The sequence below is a fragment of the Daucus carota genome, chromosome 3, assembly GCF_001625215.2.
Source record: "Daucus carota subsp. sativus chromosome 3, DH1 v3.0, whole genome shotgun sequence".
NCBI classification, from domain to species: domain Eukaryota; kingdom Viridiplantae; phylum Streptophyta; class Magnoliopsida; order Apiales; family Apiaceae; genus Daucus; species Daucus carota.
In genome coordinates, this window is record NC_030383.2 from 53,147,596 (window position 1) to 53,166,139 (window position 18,544).

Here is an 18,544-nt window from a genome sequence, read left to right on the forward strand (position 1 = left end):
ATTTACTGGAGAAAGATTCCTTCCATTTTTACGGATCGTGTAGTGTTGTGTCTTTACATATTAAATATATATTTATTGGAAAGAGATTCCTTCCATATTTACAGATTTTGGAGTGTTCTTATGTCTTTACATGATAATTATATTAGTAATCAATTTTAAATATTTTAATATTTTCTAAGGATTTCTAATATTCTCTTAAGTGTTTTACTAATATATGAAATATAATATGAAATGTTATATGAATACATAAATATATGAAATACATAAATATATATATGAAATCCTACAGAGACGGCATGCATATACTACGTCACTTGACCGACGCTATAGCCCCTTTTTGTACTAGTGAATTAGTGCAACACTAAGTCCATTTTTATTGTAAAATATGTTTTCATTTTTTTCAGCCATGCAAATGTCGACTTTTAAAAGACGGCCGCCAAAATATAAATTTTAAATAGTACAAGCCACCACAGTGCAATTTACTCATAAATAAATTGAAGATACTGAAATAAAGTAGTGAATGTAGTCAAATTTTTTATTATAAAAATTTATATTTTAGAATATATATAATTAATTGAGACGTATAATAAACTGGGATAGAAGGAGTACTGTTCTGAATTTCATATAAGTTTTTTTAGTATTCGTGTTGGTGAGCTGTATTGTTTATTACTGCTGTTGGTACATGTGTCATCTTTTTCCTTTTTTTGGCGTGCAGCTTTTTCCGTTGCTGGTTTATTTTTCAACTAGCATTAGTGCACGTGCAAGACACTAGCCTCGTGTAAATCTCATGGTTGAAAATTTGCACAATAACCGATTGCACAACGACCTTTCAATAAGAGTGAACAAACTTTTTAACAATGCGATATAGGAAAACACTCAAATCCTGCAACTGGGGTGGTGCCAAAATGTTGGAAAAGTAATCTTAAACTCATAATTTAAATATTTGTGTTGCAGTGTGTTTTTGAATTCTGCCTGTTGCCTTATTCCAGGAAGTCACCAGCTTTGATTTAGTCATGTTGCATGAACTGATTGTGCATGTAGTGGAGATTTTTTAGGATCATGATAAGTAGAAGTAGTGGTATGAGTTTAGGACTTTTAGTAGTAGTCAGTTCCTAATTTTTAGGCTCTCTTATGTGCAGCTATTCTATATATTTGTATTCAACTCCTGGAAATAAAAGATAAGTCTTTTGGCGTGCATATTTGTATGTGTGGTTTGTGTTTTACTAGAGAGAGGTAAATAAATATATACTTATGTATATATAGTTATTTTCAACACAAAATAGCAAGTCACGGTATTTTTGCCAAATGTAGTATAGCGAGTATTTCTAGAGGTGTTGTCCATTTATCAGTAAACTATGCAAAGCTGTTGTACTGTTAATAAAAGTATAAAAGCATTTTAGAAGAAAATTTCCGAAAATTTGGTTGAGATTTTCTAAAGGGTTGTGTTTCTTATGGTGATTTGAGCAACAAAGCCAGCATCATCCGTCAAACTTTCTGAGAGCTTAACAGTTTACTCATATCCAAGGTTAGTATTGTAGGGATTAATTTTAGAGTTAATTACATTTTGTAACACCTAAGTTTGCTCCAAACGCAGTTTAGTACCTGAACTTTAAAACGTGGCAATATGCACCCTAAACTTAACATTCCTGTGCAAGTTGTAACCCCGGGTCACTATTATGTCCAAATCTGCCGTTAACTTTAACTGTTTGAGAGGTAACAATGTGTATATTAGTTACATCGTTTATGTAAAAAAAATAAATTTTCAGATTCTAAATCTAGATACATATTTTAAAAATTATTTTAAATTTTTTTACATCGTTGTGTGTGTTTAAAAATAATTTCAAAATATAATACATAATTTTTGAGGGGTCACAGGGAGTAAAGTAGCTGTTATAAACTAATATACACACTGTTACCTCTCAAACAGTTAAATTTAACGGGAATAGTGACTAGGGGTTACAACATGCACGAGAATCTTAAGTTTAGGATGCATAATACCACGTTTTAAAGTTCTAGGAGTTACAAAGTGTAATTAACTCTTAATTTTAACATCAAACATACATCTTGCCCGCCACATCTTTGAACACTGTCGGGACCTCAGCCACGTGGTTGGCCTGCATTGTTTCAATCAGAGTGTATGGGAGTTAAAGATATATTAAATGGAACTTAGTTAGTTTGACCAAGTAAGAGAACATAACCTACTTATTTCTGCCATAACATTCTCCACGGGTACATGAATTAGATGCTCCATATTTTTGTTAAAAAGAGTGATAGTGGCAGTTCCACTGATCCTTAACACGCACTGTCACTTGTACCTAGTATAAATGTATTATAGCAAAACATGCCATTAAGTTAAAACAAAACTAGTGCGGAACATGCTATAGAGTATAAATGAAGTTGAGAATTAGTTTCACGCCGCCTAAAATACATAATTAAGTAGGGGTGAGCGGATGCGGGTTCGGTGCGGTTTTTAGATAAAACCGCAACCGGAACCGCATACCCTCGGTTTTTAGAAATCAAAACCGAAACCGCCGGTTCGGTTTCGGTTCGGTTTCGGTTTTAAATATCTCGGTTCGGTTACAAAAACTTCGGTTTCGGTTACAAAACCGCATACACAAAAATTAAAAATGAAAGTCTTCATTCATTCAAAATACGAGGAACCGATATTACAAAAATACAAGATTTCTAATACAGTGGGAATATAGAATGTTTACAATACAAAAAGTCTCCTACAAGAAATTACAGAAAGCATAAGCTGCTAATGATTTTAAGGCAAAGAGATTGCAGGTCTGCCTCATTAATTTGTATCCACTGCACTGTGAATTTGTCACTGCCAGGTCCAGTCTGCAATGCTAGTTTGTGCCAGATATGTATCCACTGTCCGAATAGAACCTCCTCACTGGAGACACCATTGTGAAATAAATTATGGTACCAAAAGCAATAAAAAACAGACACATAATTACACTATGAATTAGCAATTGCAGCAGACTTAGAAGAAGCAAAATCATAAGCATTCTGTTCCTTTTTAGACACACATAATATAACAACCTGATCTTGTTTCTCTTTTATTCATAAACAGTTTGGCAGAAGCATTCATTTCAGTACATATACCATCGTGCAATTACAAACATAATCACATAATATTAGTCAGCTCGAGATAATAATGTAGGCAGCTAATATCAGGAATATATATGCACAAAACCTCCTCACTGGAGACACCACTGTGAAATAAATTATGGTACCAAAAGCAATAGAAACCAGACACATAATTGCACTATGAATTAGCAATTGCAGCAGACTTAGTAGAAGCATAAGCATTCTGTTCTTTTTTAGACACACATATTATAACCAACTGATCCTATTTCTCTTTTATTCATAAACAGTTTGGCAGAAGCATTCATTTCAGTACATATACCATCGTGCAATTACAAACATACTCACATAATATTAGTCAGCTCGAGATATTAATGTAGGCAGCTAATATCAGGAATATATATGCACAAATACACATTCAAACCTCCTGTTTCATTGCTTAATTAAATTAAGTTACACAAATCCTTTACATGTTAGAGTTTTACATAAAAAAGTAATCAAGAATGTATAGTTTTATGCTATGAATTAGGCATCGAAACCTAACCGGGGATGTAAGTCTAGTATTTAAGATTAATTTACAACCCACTTGGTCAGTGATGTACTTGAAGCATGCAGTCTATTAAACAAATATAAAGTGCAAACCTACTTGAAGACTAATCCGACTTACTCCTATATATAAGCAGTTTTACATGAAAAAGATATACCAAGCTCACTTGCACCAATAACAATCAAAATGCCAAAATAATTATGGACAAAATCACAAGCAGTTGGAGTTTTACATGAAAAAGATATACCAAGCTCACTTGCACCAATAACAATCAAAATGCCAAAATAATTATGGACAAAATCACAAGCAGTTGGAAATCAGCTATAATTGTCCTATTTCACACGGGAATAGCAAATGTACAGTATTTATACGGCATTGCACTTTTACACAATTTTATAATCACCATATTACCTAGTCAGCAAACATATACAATTGAATGATTACAAACATGACTGATACAAGTAAAGTCGAATATAGTTATTACTCCCTCCGTTTTTAACATATCATGTCGATTTTTGGACAAAGACTTCTAAATGTTTTGACCAGATAGTTGAAAGTATTATTTTTAATATAAATTTATGAATAAAAATATGTAATCAAGATTTTAATTTACAAAATAATATAATTAAAAACAATAACTTTTAACCGGTTAACTAACCTTACACTACAATAAAATAGGGTATTTACGACAGAATTTAAGCCCAAAATATGTCGTAAGTTCCAAACTTACGATGGAATATTTTCTTCGTTTTTGCTCAAGTAGTAAGTTTAAAAAAATGTCACAATTTTTCACATGCGTCGTAAGTATGGTCAAGCGTCGTAAGTACAGTCAAGCGTCGGAAGTTATACCTGGTGGGGCCCACAATTTCACTAAAATAATAGCTAAACTTACGACGCATTGAATCCGTTTGATTTATTTTCGATTAAAAAAATTATTAAAAGATGGGGTCAGAAATTGCAGAGGAGCAGGATTGTGGCTGCTACAAGAATGGAACTTACAACGGATTTGTTTTAATTTACGACGAAATTTTAATAATTGGTCGTAAGTTATCCGTCGTAAATGACCGTTGGAGTGTTAACGTACGTTTCAAATCAAAAATGTCATACAAGAAAAAAGAGTGTCCATTAAATAATTGATGTGATGCATTTTTGACCCTACAGAATTCAACTGACATGTTTTAAATGTCAATTATAAAAGTTCTAAAAATTCATAAAATTTTGATTACTCCGCCATCACATTATTTTTGGCTCAAAATCCAATATATTATTACTCCACCAGTATATTATTTGTGACTGGAAATTTAATCAATGTCTTTATAGATTATATTTGTTAAACGGAGTGGCTAACCTGTGCTATGAGGGCACAGGATAAGTAGTAATTAATACAGTCAACCACTCTTATGTTTGCATAGTTATCAGTGTATTTGTATACAATCATTCAAAAATTTATTAAGTATTAATTATACATCTATTTTTGATTTGTCTCCTAAATTTTATATTTATAATAAAATATTATTAAATTTCAAAAAAAAATGGGGGAACATAGATTACAAATAATAACGACCCCCCCCCCCCCCCCACCCACCCCAGCATGCACACTAAATTTCAAATTAAGATCAGCCTTCTAACTAAAATCGACCAATCTAATATTTAATAATAAATATATGAGTCTTTTATTATTTTAATATTCTTAAAAAATATAATAATTAAAATTATAATATAATATATGATTAAATAAAATATCAAATATGATTTGAATCTAGTTAGTCATTAAAGTATTGCTACTTGTTAAATCTCTGGACTCCCGGAAAAAAATTCAATGATATCTATTATTCTATTATAACTTGATATTATTTTTATAATTTGAAATAATAGTTACATCTTACAGTGAATATATAAGACTTAATTACCAAAAAAACTATATAGCTATTGTGTTTTTTTCAATTTAACCCTAGTAGTATATTTGTTATAGGATAATGCAAGTAACTTTAAAAAATTTTATTTTAAAAACCCAATTTCACTAGTTCATAACCACGGTTAAGTTAAAATTAAGATGGATGCCACGTATATTATCAAATTATTAATTAAATTATTTGGTACATGGGTTTTATTAATACTTTTACTATCTCATTAAGGGTCAAAATCCTAATTCACAATCTACACAAACACAAAGCGTACTGAAACTTACTTTGAAGGCGACAATGTTAGTGTGATTTTTTGAAACCACCGTCTATTAGCTACTGTATATCGATTATTTTTCATCTGATTTATATTGATTTATATCAAATTGATAAATTTATTTAAGAAAAAATAGATTTTTTTCACCACCCAACTTATTATGTATTTAGAAACTTAGCACTAGACTATGATTTATTTTTTCCACTAATGTTAGGTTCGGATTTTTTTTTGTCACTAACGTTAGGTACGGATTTGTTTATTAACACCATATTATTCTTTTTAGCATTATTAAAATATAGTGATAGTTTGCAATATTTTGGTGATCTGATATGTGTCTATATGTTATTTGTAGTATTTCATTTGTGCCCTAGGTAGTTCAAGGACGAGAGTTTGACACGCATTTTAAGGCTTCTAAAAGATTTAGTTTCATAAATTATTTTATTATTTTTTCTGAATAAAAGTTTTTCATTTGAATTTTTATACACAAAAAGAAAATGTAAATATAGCTGACTTTTGATGTATGTATAATGAATTATGTAAAATTTTAAAATAAAATTAAAAAAATTAATGTCTTGTGATGCATGTGACATTCATGTCAACTATGAATTAACCAGGGTTAGATATTCATTAAAATTGGGTTATGTCAAATAGATTTTGTATTACTTAGTTGCATTATTCTACAACAAAAACGGTTTTATGGTTAAAATGAAAATATTACATAAGTTTAATAGTTTTTTTGGTAATTAATTCAATATATAATTAGTCATTATAACGAATAAATACCCCCTCTGTCCCATAATAAGAGTCGCTTTGATTTTTAACACGTAAATTGAGATGTAAAAAAAAAAAAATCTACGTATTATTTTGAAATTTTTTCTTTTCTGAATAAAAATATAGATATGTTAAACTTTTATTTGAAAAAAGAAAATTTAAAAAATAATATGTACGATTATTTTTTTTATACACCTCAAATTATGTGTAAAAAGTCAAAGCGACTCTTATTATGAGACAAAGGGAGTATATAAATTTATAAACGTATTTTCTAGTTTGTGTCCATGGGCGCACACACTAACAACTACTTTTAGCTAGATGGTGGATTCTTCTTGGTTCTCATCCCATTAATAATGATGACCCACTGCATGCACAAAAATTCACACCAATCAAAAATCCCTACCTAATTTAAAAGTACTCCCTCCGTCTCATTTAATTCTATAAATTTCTTTCCAACTGCTTGATACGCATTTCAATGCTCTTATAAAATATACTTCCATAACTTATTTTTAAAAAAAAAATTCAATAAGAATATAACATCCAAATTTTAATTTAAAAATAAATTACACAGCTATACAGGAAAATTAAAAACTGTGTCGCGTCTCTCAATATATAGTACGGGAGGACGGAGGGAGGAGCCCATTAATATACACCAGAAAGACCCATATGTATTCAATTTTAAATTCTCCCACTTCACTTCCATTCCGGGGCGGTTTAAAAAAGTGATGTTTCGAAAAGTTGAAATTGTTTGATAAACTTGATTTCGAATGTGGTGTAAAATCTGAAAACAAGTTGTTTGATAAATTTTTGGTAAAAGTGTTGTTTAGAGTTATAATGTTTTTGAACAATTTAATTTTACTTTTTTGTAAAAGTTGATAAGATATATAATGTTTTTGAACAATTTAATTTTACTTTATATTATTTTATTAAAAATTAAATTCATCATTCAACTGAATAATCTATTAAAATTTATTTAAATATTCATTCAACTGAATAATCTATTAAATTTATCTTTGTTATTACATTTTTGATACCCAAATAATTTAAAATCTATTATCATTGTGACGGTCCAGGAATCCGGGGGCCTGGATTCTGACGTCACCACACAAAAACCATTTTAAAACACTTTGAAAACCTGTATTTTTTTTATAAAGATAATAAAACCAAAGAATTTAAAACCTGAAAACATTTAATAAAAGATTTGAATGAGAACATAAATCGAATGATTTCAAAACCTGAATTTCAAACTTGAAAGCCATAATAGGAGAATTTCAAGAGAACATTTAAACTTTAATAAATGATTCGAAAGAGAACATTTAAACCCCCTAAAAGCAACAGGATCGCATCCAGGTTACAGTATTGAAATTAGAATCCACCACTAATATTACACAACTTCTCTTACCAAATCAGATCATCTTCGATAAGAAGAATCACTGTCAACTATTCCAGCTTGCACCAACCTCATCAACTTTCCTGAACACTCCTCGACCACTGGATCCTCAACTCTGTCTCCTCGCCTAGCATTAGCCTTACTCACAATCTCAATCAATCATCTCATCTTTAAGCCTTTCTGAAATGGTTAGAAAGGAATAGCAAGGGTGAGCAACAATGCTCAGCAAGTAATAATAAACAATGATAGTTCTGAAATGATATAATAGAAGTTCACGAGTTCAAGATATAAGAGGATTCAACCTGAGTTCATGAGTTCATGGTATTGTATAGAATGATTTACAATACCTTGCAGCATTTAAACTGAGAAATTCAATCTTTCCAAAGAATTATTGAATTGGACTATCACATTTTAAGTAAAACCAAGGTTAGGCAGCTGATCAGTTCCGCACTAACCCCGAGCAGGCCCCGCCATGCTCTATCACTGGATCCAAGGCACTCATTGGCCTAACTTGACCACGAATCTGGTCCACAGGTTTATATAAAAACAATAATCCAATTCTCTAATTCAATTCAAGAAGCCAATATAAATTAACAGAACATCATCATAAATATCATCAACAACAGAATAATTCCAATTCAAACTTTGATAATAATCTATTCATAAATCATGATCCATCATTTCATAAATCACAGTTCAGGAAATCCTCGACTATTCAGTATCCTCCATTATCGGCTAAGCAACTGAATTTAGCCTGCTAAACCAGCATGACAATGGCGGGTTGAATAATCAAGAAGATCCCAATTCATTCAAAGCTCTAACTATCACTGAGCAACACATGCTTCAATGACAATCTGAACTTCAAATTAATTTGTAAAACGGAAATTCTTTAGAAACTTGAAGATTAGAAAGAATGGGTCAGAATACTCGCACTTTCGAACTTTGAAAAGAAAGGTATGAATACTTGAAACATATACCAAAGGAATGGATCAGAATATTTGCAATATATCCAAGAGAAGGATTTAGGATACTTGCAACACATCAAAAGAATGAATCAGAATATTTGCAATATATCCAAAAGCAGGGTGCAGGATACTTGCCTTAAATCTGACTCCAGTCTCACATCTCTATCTCATCTTTCCAATCTCATACTCTATGCATATCATAGTCTCTAGACCATCTCTGGCTATACCCTATTCGCCACACCACTTCGCTTACTCGACTCATTCTTTATTCGCTTTGGAACACCACTTGTCCTTCTGAACTTCTTCGGTCATCCACGTCTCGTCCAAATCCTTAACGAGAATAAGATAATACTATAGTCACTAAATAATATATCGCATAAGCATATCACATATACCGATACCCCCTTATATATCCCTTTAAACTTATCAGATACCACGTAACACATAAGCATGCTTTGACTCTAACATATAGTCAATCATATTCCACATAACATATCACCAATCAATTCCTATAAATCCTTATCGAAAATCCGACATCGTCTCGTCTATGTATAAGACTATCCACCTGTTATCCTATCTCAATCATTAATCAACCAACAAAAACCAATAACTATAATCCATATATTCTTATCCAATATCAATCATACGAATCATTTATCACTTCACAATATCAAAACTAACACGTACTTCACATAATCATCACTTGATAGCACTTAGATCACATATTATCACATTATGCATACTTATCAACAATTATTCACCTTATAGACTCAGCCATATAGTCACATCATATTAAAATAGACGTTATAAGCTTCTGTCTCTCTTTCGTTTCACTTGATTCCGACTTACGGATCAAAAGTTATGCTCAAAACAGTTTTCTCACTCTCCTATCGGCACATAACACAACCAACCAATAGCAGACAACACACAACACATAAGGTTTCCCATCCCAATTGATATTAAATCAAGTCTTGGGTTAAAAATGATTTTTCGGGAATTTTCCAGAATTTTTAAACATTTTTCGGAATTAAAATCGATAAAAGAATCACTTTTCGGATAAGTAATCAAGTCCCAAATACTTGAAATTGGACTTGAAATCATTCATAAACAATTATCGAGCCTTGAAAATAATTTGGAAAAATATTTTAAAGCTCGAAACTATTTTTCGGAATTTTTAAATCAAAAAGGATTAATTAAATCCAATTAATTAATCAATTAAAATCAATTAATAATTAATTAAAATAATTAATCAATTAATATTTAAATTAATTGACCAATTAAAATAATTAATTACTAATTAAAATTAATTAATAAACTAATTCAGATTTATTTTTTGAATAAAGATATAATTAAAAAGTATTTTTGAAATTTAAAAGAATAATTAAAATAATTTCAAAATTTAAAATAATTAACTATATACATTTTAAAACATTTTAAAACTTCAGGGTTTAAAACGATAGTTTTGAAAACTTCAGGGAGGGACTTAATCGCAAAAATCAAAACTACAGTGGCTGATTTTCACCATCTCTAAAAGATGGGTGACCGAACAGCACTTAGCCGCCGGCCACCGCCTTGACTTGCCGGAAAATACTGTCCCGGCCTCCGTTCTTCACTCAGACTGCCCAGATCAGTCCCTCATCCTCCCAGGAACATAACTACACTCTTGAATCACACTGAAAGCTTGCGAATCAGCCGGAAAAATCCGAAGAACGAACGCCGGCGACGTCCGTTTTCCAGATTCCGGTGCCTCCATTACGGCTCCAACAACCAAACTAATCACACGAACATGTTGCTCTCCTTATACTCTTTCCAATGATATATACCATGCTAGCCCAGGTTCAACGAATCAAAATTCCGACTAAAACCAGAATTTTCCGGTGACTTTATTCAAGAACACAACCAAATAATCAAACCCACTTTTCTAGATGTTTCCGAACTCGAAATTCAACATATAATATACCAAAACGACGAGAAAAACACGTACTACAACATGGAATCATCAAAACAATCAAATAACCACGTTTGCAAGAATTCACTATTTAAATCATAATAATTCGAATTTTAAAACTTCAATTACTCCCTACCTGTGAATCTCATGTTGTTTTTGATGATTGATTTGGGTTCTACTCTTCGATATCTTCGATTTGACTATTTGCACGCTTGATTCTGACTCCAATAACACCTTCAAATCTTCGTTTGATTATGAAGAACACGAAGAACACCGCTCGATTTCTCTCGGTATTCGTGGAAAGAAACTGGTGAAATGATTTTACGGGTGAAAATAAGCTCTAGAAAGGTCTATTTATATTTACAAATAATTGGTACCCCTTTAGATCGTTTATGACATGAAAATACATATTTAGTAGCTTTATATTAATAAAGCAGGGTCCAATCGGTACTGGTTTTCAAGATAATCATCAAAACGGGGCATTTTAAATCAATCATTGGTCTGGGGGTCCCATTTGCACGTATTTCGATAAAAAGTAATATAATAATCAAAATATCTAGCTTTCACGTATTTCGAGGCAAACTAGATAATTATCAACAATTAAAATACCCGAAAAACTCCGCCGGACCGACTCCGGGGAAAACCGTACTCCGGATTGAAAAAGTCAAAACACGAAAAATGTCCGGAATATTCAAATTAGGCTAAAGGTGAGTTTTGTTGAAACTTCCAGGAAGAAAATTTGCTACACCGTTACGAGTGGACGGTTTTACGGAAGTCAAATAATTAATAAATAAATATAAATATACGCAATTAAATCCGTAAATCGATTATAAAATCATCTAACATTCCATAAATCGATATGAAAATATCCAAATAAACTATATTTTCTCCTGAGCATATAGAAATTGAAATCTCTCAAATACGAACACATATGAGCAGTTAACGCAATAAACCAGATAATATAAAATTCACAAAAATTCATATATTAATCATATAATACTCATAATTAACCAAAATTAATTAACCAACAAATCCACCAATACCACTTACTCACATCACACATATATTCACATAATATTCATACAGAATTTTCAAAACAATATATGAAAATCAGTTTTGAAAGTACAATTATTTATCAATAACACAATAACCCGGGGTTTAAATATAAAACCTTGAAAACTCATTAAACTGTAATAAAATATTAAATCTTATTCCCTTCTTTGAAGAAAATCACTTTTAATACTAATAAAAATATTTTTAAAAATCCGGGTCATTACAATCTACCCTCCTTATAGGGATTCCGTCCTCGGAATCAGAAATAGAAGGAGGACGCATAATCAGTATAATCCATATTAATCCATAGAACAAGTATCATCACATAGAACTATTCACATAGTCAATTCACTTTTCAATTAAAGCCAACAACAATATTTAGACAAATAGATTTACAATAATCAAATCTAAATTTTAATAATATGGGATATTACATTCTACCCCCCTTATTAGGATTCTGTCCTCAGAATCCGCGATGAGAACTAAAACGTATCATTTATAAGATCATTATACACGCTTCATAATATCACATGCTCATCTGCCTTTGATCAACTTTGGCATACCTTCAAAGTTAAAGAAATAGGAGAATCAAAACCTTCACACTTGCAAACTTCATTTCCCAAGAATCAATCTTTGGGAATTTCGGAGGAACCAGATATTTTCAAAATAGGTCACATTGGAATACAAGAGTGACTGGGAGATCAATACGATCAAATGAACTTCATGTTGCGTGTCCATATTAGACACTACTAAAGGTTTTTAACCTTCTTGTAATCACAACACACACAAGTGATGGCGTCCCATCCAACTCCTATCACACAGACAGGTATACCTTGTGTCCCCTATAAATAGGGTTGTTCATCCCAATCAAATTGAAGAAATGTTAAGGAATACCAGAGAATATCAAGGAATATCAACAATATCAAAGAACACTAAGGGATATCAAGGTAGATGAAAGGGTATCAAGGAATGTCAAGAAATGTCAAACAATATCAAGGAACATCACTATCTCTTCACAACAAACCTTTATCACACATCTTTGCTTTCCAACTCATACCAATAATCAATATCAATGTCATCTTAGAATTTGAGAAATTGAAGATCTCATTTATCAAAACTTTTGTAGAAAAGATATCATGATAATATCTCACTGATGAGAAAACAATCAAAAGAATCTTTAGTTGAAGAGAGGTATTGCCAAGGTCTTCTCAAATTCTCACTCTACTTTACAAAATCGTTTATTCGATTTATGTCATCTTTTCAACGTTCTCGATAATCAATCGATTTGACTCGTAATAGCCTCGTAATATGTCATCGTAGACGTTATCGTTCGTAATAAGTCTGGCCCAAGTAGTTCACGTTCTCATGCTTCATCCAGTTGCCTTTGAAGTCCATAACACAACACGTAGCATATCTTCGATTTTCTGAATCGTCGCCCTGTGGGTTATGGGCCCACCTTGTCCCACTTAACTTAAAACATCGTCGTCGAGAATTAACGTTCTAACTTACTTGCACACATCACCTCTAACAACTGGACTCAACTCCATATACTCCCTATCATGCACTTCTCATCTATCAACTTCTATCTACAAATCTCTCCTCCTAATTCAGTACAACTCATATCTTACACTAACTCTTCATATCTCACTAACACCATATACCTCTTCCAAATATCTGACATGGTCAACATACTATGAACCATGCATCTTTATCATTCTCAAATCAATACAATAATCCAATTTCAAATATGCAGTATAGTCAGAATACTCTGAACTCTGCATTTTCACCATTCTCAACTCAATCATTCACTATCACACTCTTCTATATAGGTCTAATACTGACCTTTTCCACAATTCACCATCTCAATTAATCAACATACTAGAAATCATATGTCTAAACTTAAGAATCCTAATCTCTTTAAATATCCACACTTAACTTGATCAACTAACTAAACTCTATTCTTCACTCACATCTCTAGACTATTCCTAAATAGTCCAACCATATCTCTATGTGAGGTTACACCGCATTCTTCTCTAGAAAACCTATAACTATGATCTATATTCTAATTTCAAATACTTATAGCCTGTGGCTCTGATACCAACTGTGACGGTCCAGGAATCCGGGGGCCTGGATTCTGACGTCACCACACAAAAACCATTTTAAAACACTTTGAAAACCTGTATTTTTTTTTATAAAGATAATAAAACCAAAGAATTTAAAACCTGAAAACATTTAATAAAAGATTTGAATGAGAACATAAATCGAATGATTTCAAAACCTGAATTTCAAACTTGAAAGCCATAATAGGAGAATTTCAAGAGAACATTTAAACTTTAATAAATGATTCGAAAGAGAACATTTAAACCCCCTAAAAGCAACAGGATCGCATCCAGGTTACAGTATTGAAATTAGAATCCACCACTAATATTACACAACTTCTCTTACCAAATCAGATCATCTTCGATAAGAAGAATCACTGTCAACTATTCCAGCTTGCACCAACCTCATCAACTTTCCTGAACACTCCTCGACCACTGGATCCTCAACTCTGTCTCCTCGCCTAGCATTAGCCTTACTCACAATCTCAATCAATCATCTCATCTTTAAGCCTTTCTGAAATGGTTAGAAAGGAATAGCAAGGGTGAGCAACAATGCTCAGCAAGTAATAATAAACAATGATAGTTCTGAAATGATATAATAGAAGTTCACGAGTTCAAGATATAAGAGGATTCAACCTGAGTTCATGAGTTCATGGTATTGTATAGAATGATTTACAATACCTTGCAGCATTTAAACTGAGAAATTCAATCTTTCCAAAGAATTATTGAATTGGACTATCACATTTTAAGTAAAACCAAGGTTAGGCAGCTGATCAGTTCCGCACTAACCCCGAGCAGGCCCCGCCATGCTCTATCACTGGATCCAAGGCACTCATTGGCCTAACATGACCACGAATCTGGTCCACAGGTTTATATAAAAACAATAATCCAATTCTCTAATTCAATTCAAGAAGCCAATATAAATTAACAGAACATCATCATAAATATCATCAACAACAGAATAATTCCAATTCAAACTTTGATAATAATCTATTCATAAATCATGATCCATCATTTCATAAATCACAGTTCAGGAAATCCTCGACTATTCAGTATCCTCCATTATCGGCTAAGCAACTGAATTTAGCCTGCTAAACCAGCATGACAATGGCGGGTTGAATAATCAAGAAGATCCCAATTCATTCAAAGCTCTAACTATCACTGAGCAACACATGCTTCAATGACAATCTGAACTTCAAATTAATTTGTAAAACGGAAATTCTTTAGAAACTTGAAGATTAGAAAGAATGGGTCAGAATACTCGCACTTTCGAACTTTGAAAAGAAAGGTATGAATACTTGAAACATATACCAAAGGAATGGATCAGAATATTTGCAATATATCCAAGAGAAGGATTTAGGATACTTGCAACACATCAAAAGAATGAATCAGAATATTTGCAATATATCCAAAAGCAGGGTGCAGGATACTTGCCTTAAATCTGACTCCAGTCTCACATCTCTATCTCATCTTTCCAATCTCATACTCTATGCATATCATAGTCTCTAGACCATCTCTGGCTATACCCTATTCGCCACACCACTTCGCTTACTCGACTCATTCTTTATTCGCTTTGGAACACCACTTGTCCTTCTGAACTTCTTCGGTCATCCACGTCTCGTCCAAATCCTTAACGAGAATAAGATAATACTATAGTCACTAAATAATATATCGCATAAGCATATCACATATACCGATACCCCCTTATATATCCCTTTAAACTTATCAGATACCACGTAACACATAAGCATGCTTTGACTCTAACATATAGTCAATCATATTCCACATAACATATCACCAATCAATTCCTATAAATCCTTATCGAAAATCCGACATCGTCTCGTCTATGTATAAGACTATCCACCTGTTATCCTATCTCAATCATTAATCAACCAACAAAAACCAATAACTATAATCCATATATTCTTATCCAATATCAATCATACGAATCATTTATCACTTCACAATATCAAAACTAACACGTACTTCACATAATCATCACTTGATAGCACTTAGATCACATATTATCACATTATGCATACTTATCAACAATTATTCACCTTATAGACTCAGCCATATAGTCACATCATATTAAAATAGACGTTATAAGCTTCTGTCTCTCTTTCGTTTCACTTGATTCCGACTTACGGATCAAAAGTTATGCTCAAAACAGTTTTCTCACTCTCCTATCGGCACATAACACAACCAACCAATAGCAGACAACACACAACACATAAGGTTTCCCATCCCAATTGATATTAAATCAAGTCTTGGGTTAAAAATGATTTTTCGGGAATTTTCCAGAATTTTTAAACATTTTTCGGAATTAAAATCGATAAAAGAATCACTTTTCGGATAAGTAATCAAGTCCCAAATACTTGAAATTGGACTTGAAATCATTCATAAACAATTATTGAGCCTTGAAAATAATTTGGAAAAATATTTTAAAGCTCGAAACTATTTTTCGGAATTTTTAAATCAAAAAGGATTAATTAAATCCAATTAATTAATCAATTAAAATCAATTAATAATTAATTAAAATAATTAATCAATTAATATTTAAATTAATTGACCAATTAAAATAATTAATTACTAATTAAAATTAATTAATAAACTAATTTAGATTTATTTTTTGAATAAAGATATAATTAAAAAGTATTTTTGAAATTTAAAAGAATAATTAAAATAATTTCAAAATTTAAAATAATTAACTAAATACATTTTAAAACTTCAGGGTTTAAAACGATAGTTTTGAAAACTTCAGGGAGGGACTTAATCGCAAAAATCAAAACTACAGTGGCTGATTTTCACCATCTCTAAAAGATGGGTGACCGAACAGCACTTAGCCGCCGGCCACCGCCTTGACTTGCCGGAAAATACTGTCCCGGCCTCCGTTCTTCACTCAGACTGCCCAGATCAGTCCCTCATCCTCCCAGGAACATAACTACACTCTTGAATCACACTGAAAGCTTGCGAATCAGCCGGAAAAATCCGAAGAACGAACGCCGGCGACGTCCGTTTTCCAGATTCCGGTGCCTCCATTACGGCTCCAACAACCAAACTAATCACACGAACATGTTGCTCTCCTTATACTCTTTCCAATGATATATACCATGCTAGCCCAGGTTCAACGAATCAAAATTCCGACTAAAACCAGAATTTTCCGGTGACTTTATTCAAGAACACAACCAAATAATCAAACCCACTTTTCTAGATGTTTCCGAACTCGAAATTCAACATATAATATACCAAAACGACGAGAAAAACACGTACTACAACATGGAATCATCAAAACAATCAAATAACCACGTTTGCAAGAATTCACTATTTAAATCATAATAATTCGAATTTTAAAACTTCAATTACTCCCTACCTGTGAATCTCATGTTGTTTTTGATGATTGATTTGGGTTCTACTCTTCGATATCTTCGATTTGACTATTTGCACGCTTGATTCTGACTCCAATAACACCTTCAAATCTTCGTTTGATTATGAAGAACACGAAGAACACCGCTCGATTTCTCTCGGTATTCGTGGAAAGAAACTGGTGAAATGATTTTACGGGTGAAAATAAGCTCTAGAAAGGTCTATTTATATTTACAAATAATTGGTACCCCTTTAGATCGTTTATGACATGAAAATACATATTTAGTAGCTTTATATTAATAAAGCAGGGTCCAATCGGTACTGGTTTTCAAGATAATCATCAAAATGGGGCATTTTAAATCAATCATTGGTCTGGGGGTCCCATTTGCACGTATTTCGATAAAAAGTAATATAATAATCAAAATATCTAGCTTTCACGTATTTCGAGGCAAACTAGATAATTATCAACAATTAAAATACCCGAAAAACTCCGCCGGACCGACTCCGGGGAAAACCGTACTCCGGATTGAAAAAGTCAAAACACGAAAAATGTCCGGAATATTCAAATTAGGCTAAAGGTGAGTTTTGTTGAAACTTCCAGGAAGAAAATTTGCTACACCGTTACGAGTGGACGGTTTTACGGAAGTCAAATAATTAATAAATAAATATAAATATACGCAATTAAATCCGTAAATCGATTATAAAATCATCTAACATTCCATAAATCGATATGAAAATATCCAAATAAACTATATTTTCTCCTGAGCATATAGAAATTGATATCTCTCAAATACGAACACATATGAGCAGTTAACGCAATAAACCAGATAATATAAAATTCACAAAAATTCATATATTAATCATATAATACTCATAATTAACCAAAATTAATTAACCAACAAATCCACCAATACCACTTACTCACATCACACATATATTCACATAATATTCATACAGAATTTTCAAAACAATATATGAAAATCAGTTTTGAAAGTACAATTATTTATCAATAACACAATAACCCGGGGTTTAAATATAAAACCTTGAAAACTCATTAAACTGTAATAAAATATTAAATCTTATTCCCTTCTTTGAAGAAAATCACTTTTAATACTAATAAAAATATTTTTAAAA

At 31.9% G+C, this 18,544-nt stretch overlaps 1 long non-coding RNA gene across 3 annotated transcripts; it reads right to left on the minus strand.

Moving 5' to 3' along the window:
• Positions 1–7,852: 7,852 nt before the first annotated feature.
• LOC135151318 (uncharacterized) lies at positions 7,853–18,199 on the minus strand. Of its 3 annotated transcripts, none has more exons than XR_010290063.1 (4): positions 17,418–18,199; positions 15,479–15,673; positions 11,029–14,558; positions 7,853–8,159 (listed from the first exon to the last, which is right to left on the minus strand). It is a non-coding gene; the product is annotated as an uncharacterized LOC135151318 (long non-coding RNA). The 3 variants fall into 3 exon arrangements; XR_010290062.1 differs by lacking the exon at positions 15,479–15,673 and adding an exon at positions 9,080–9,274 and having other exon boundaries at positions 17,418–18,198; XR_010290061.1 differs by lacking the exon at positions 15,479–15,673 and having other exon boundaries at positions 17,418–18,198.
• Positions 18,200–18,544: the final 345 nt, after the last annotated feature.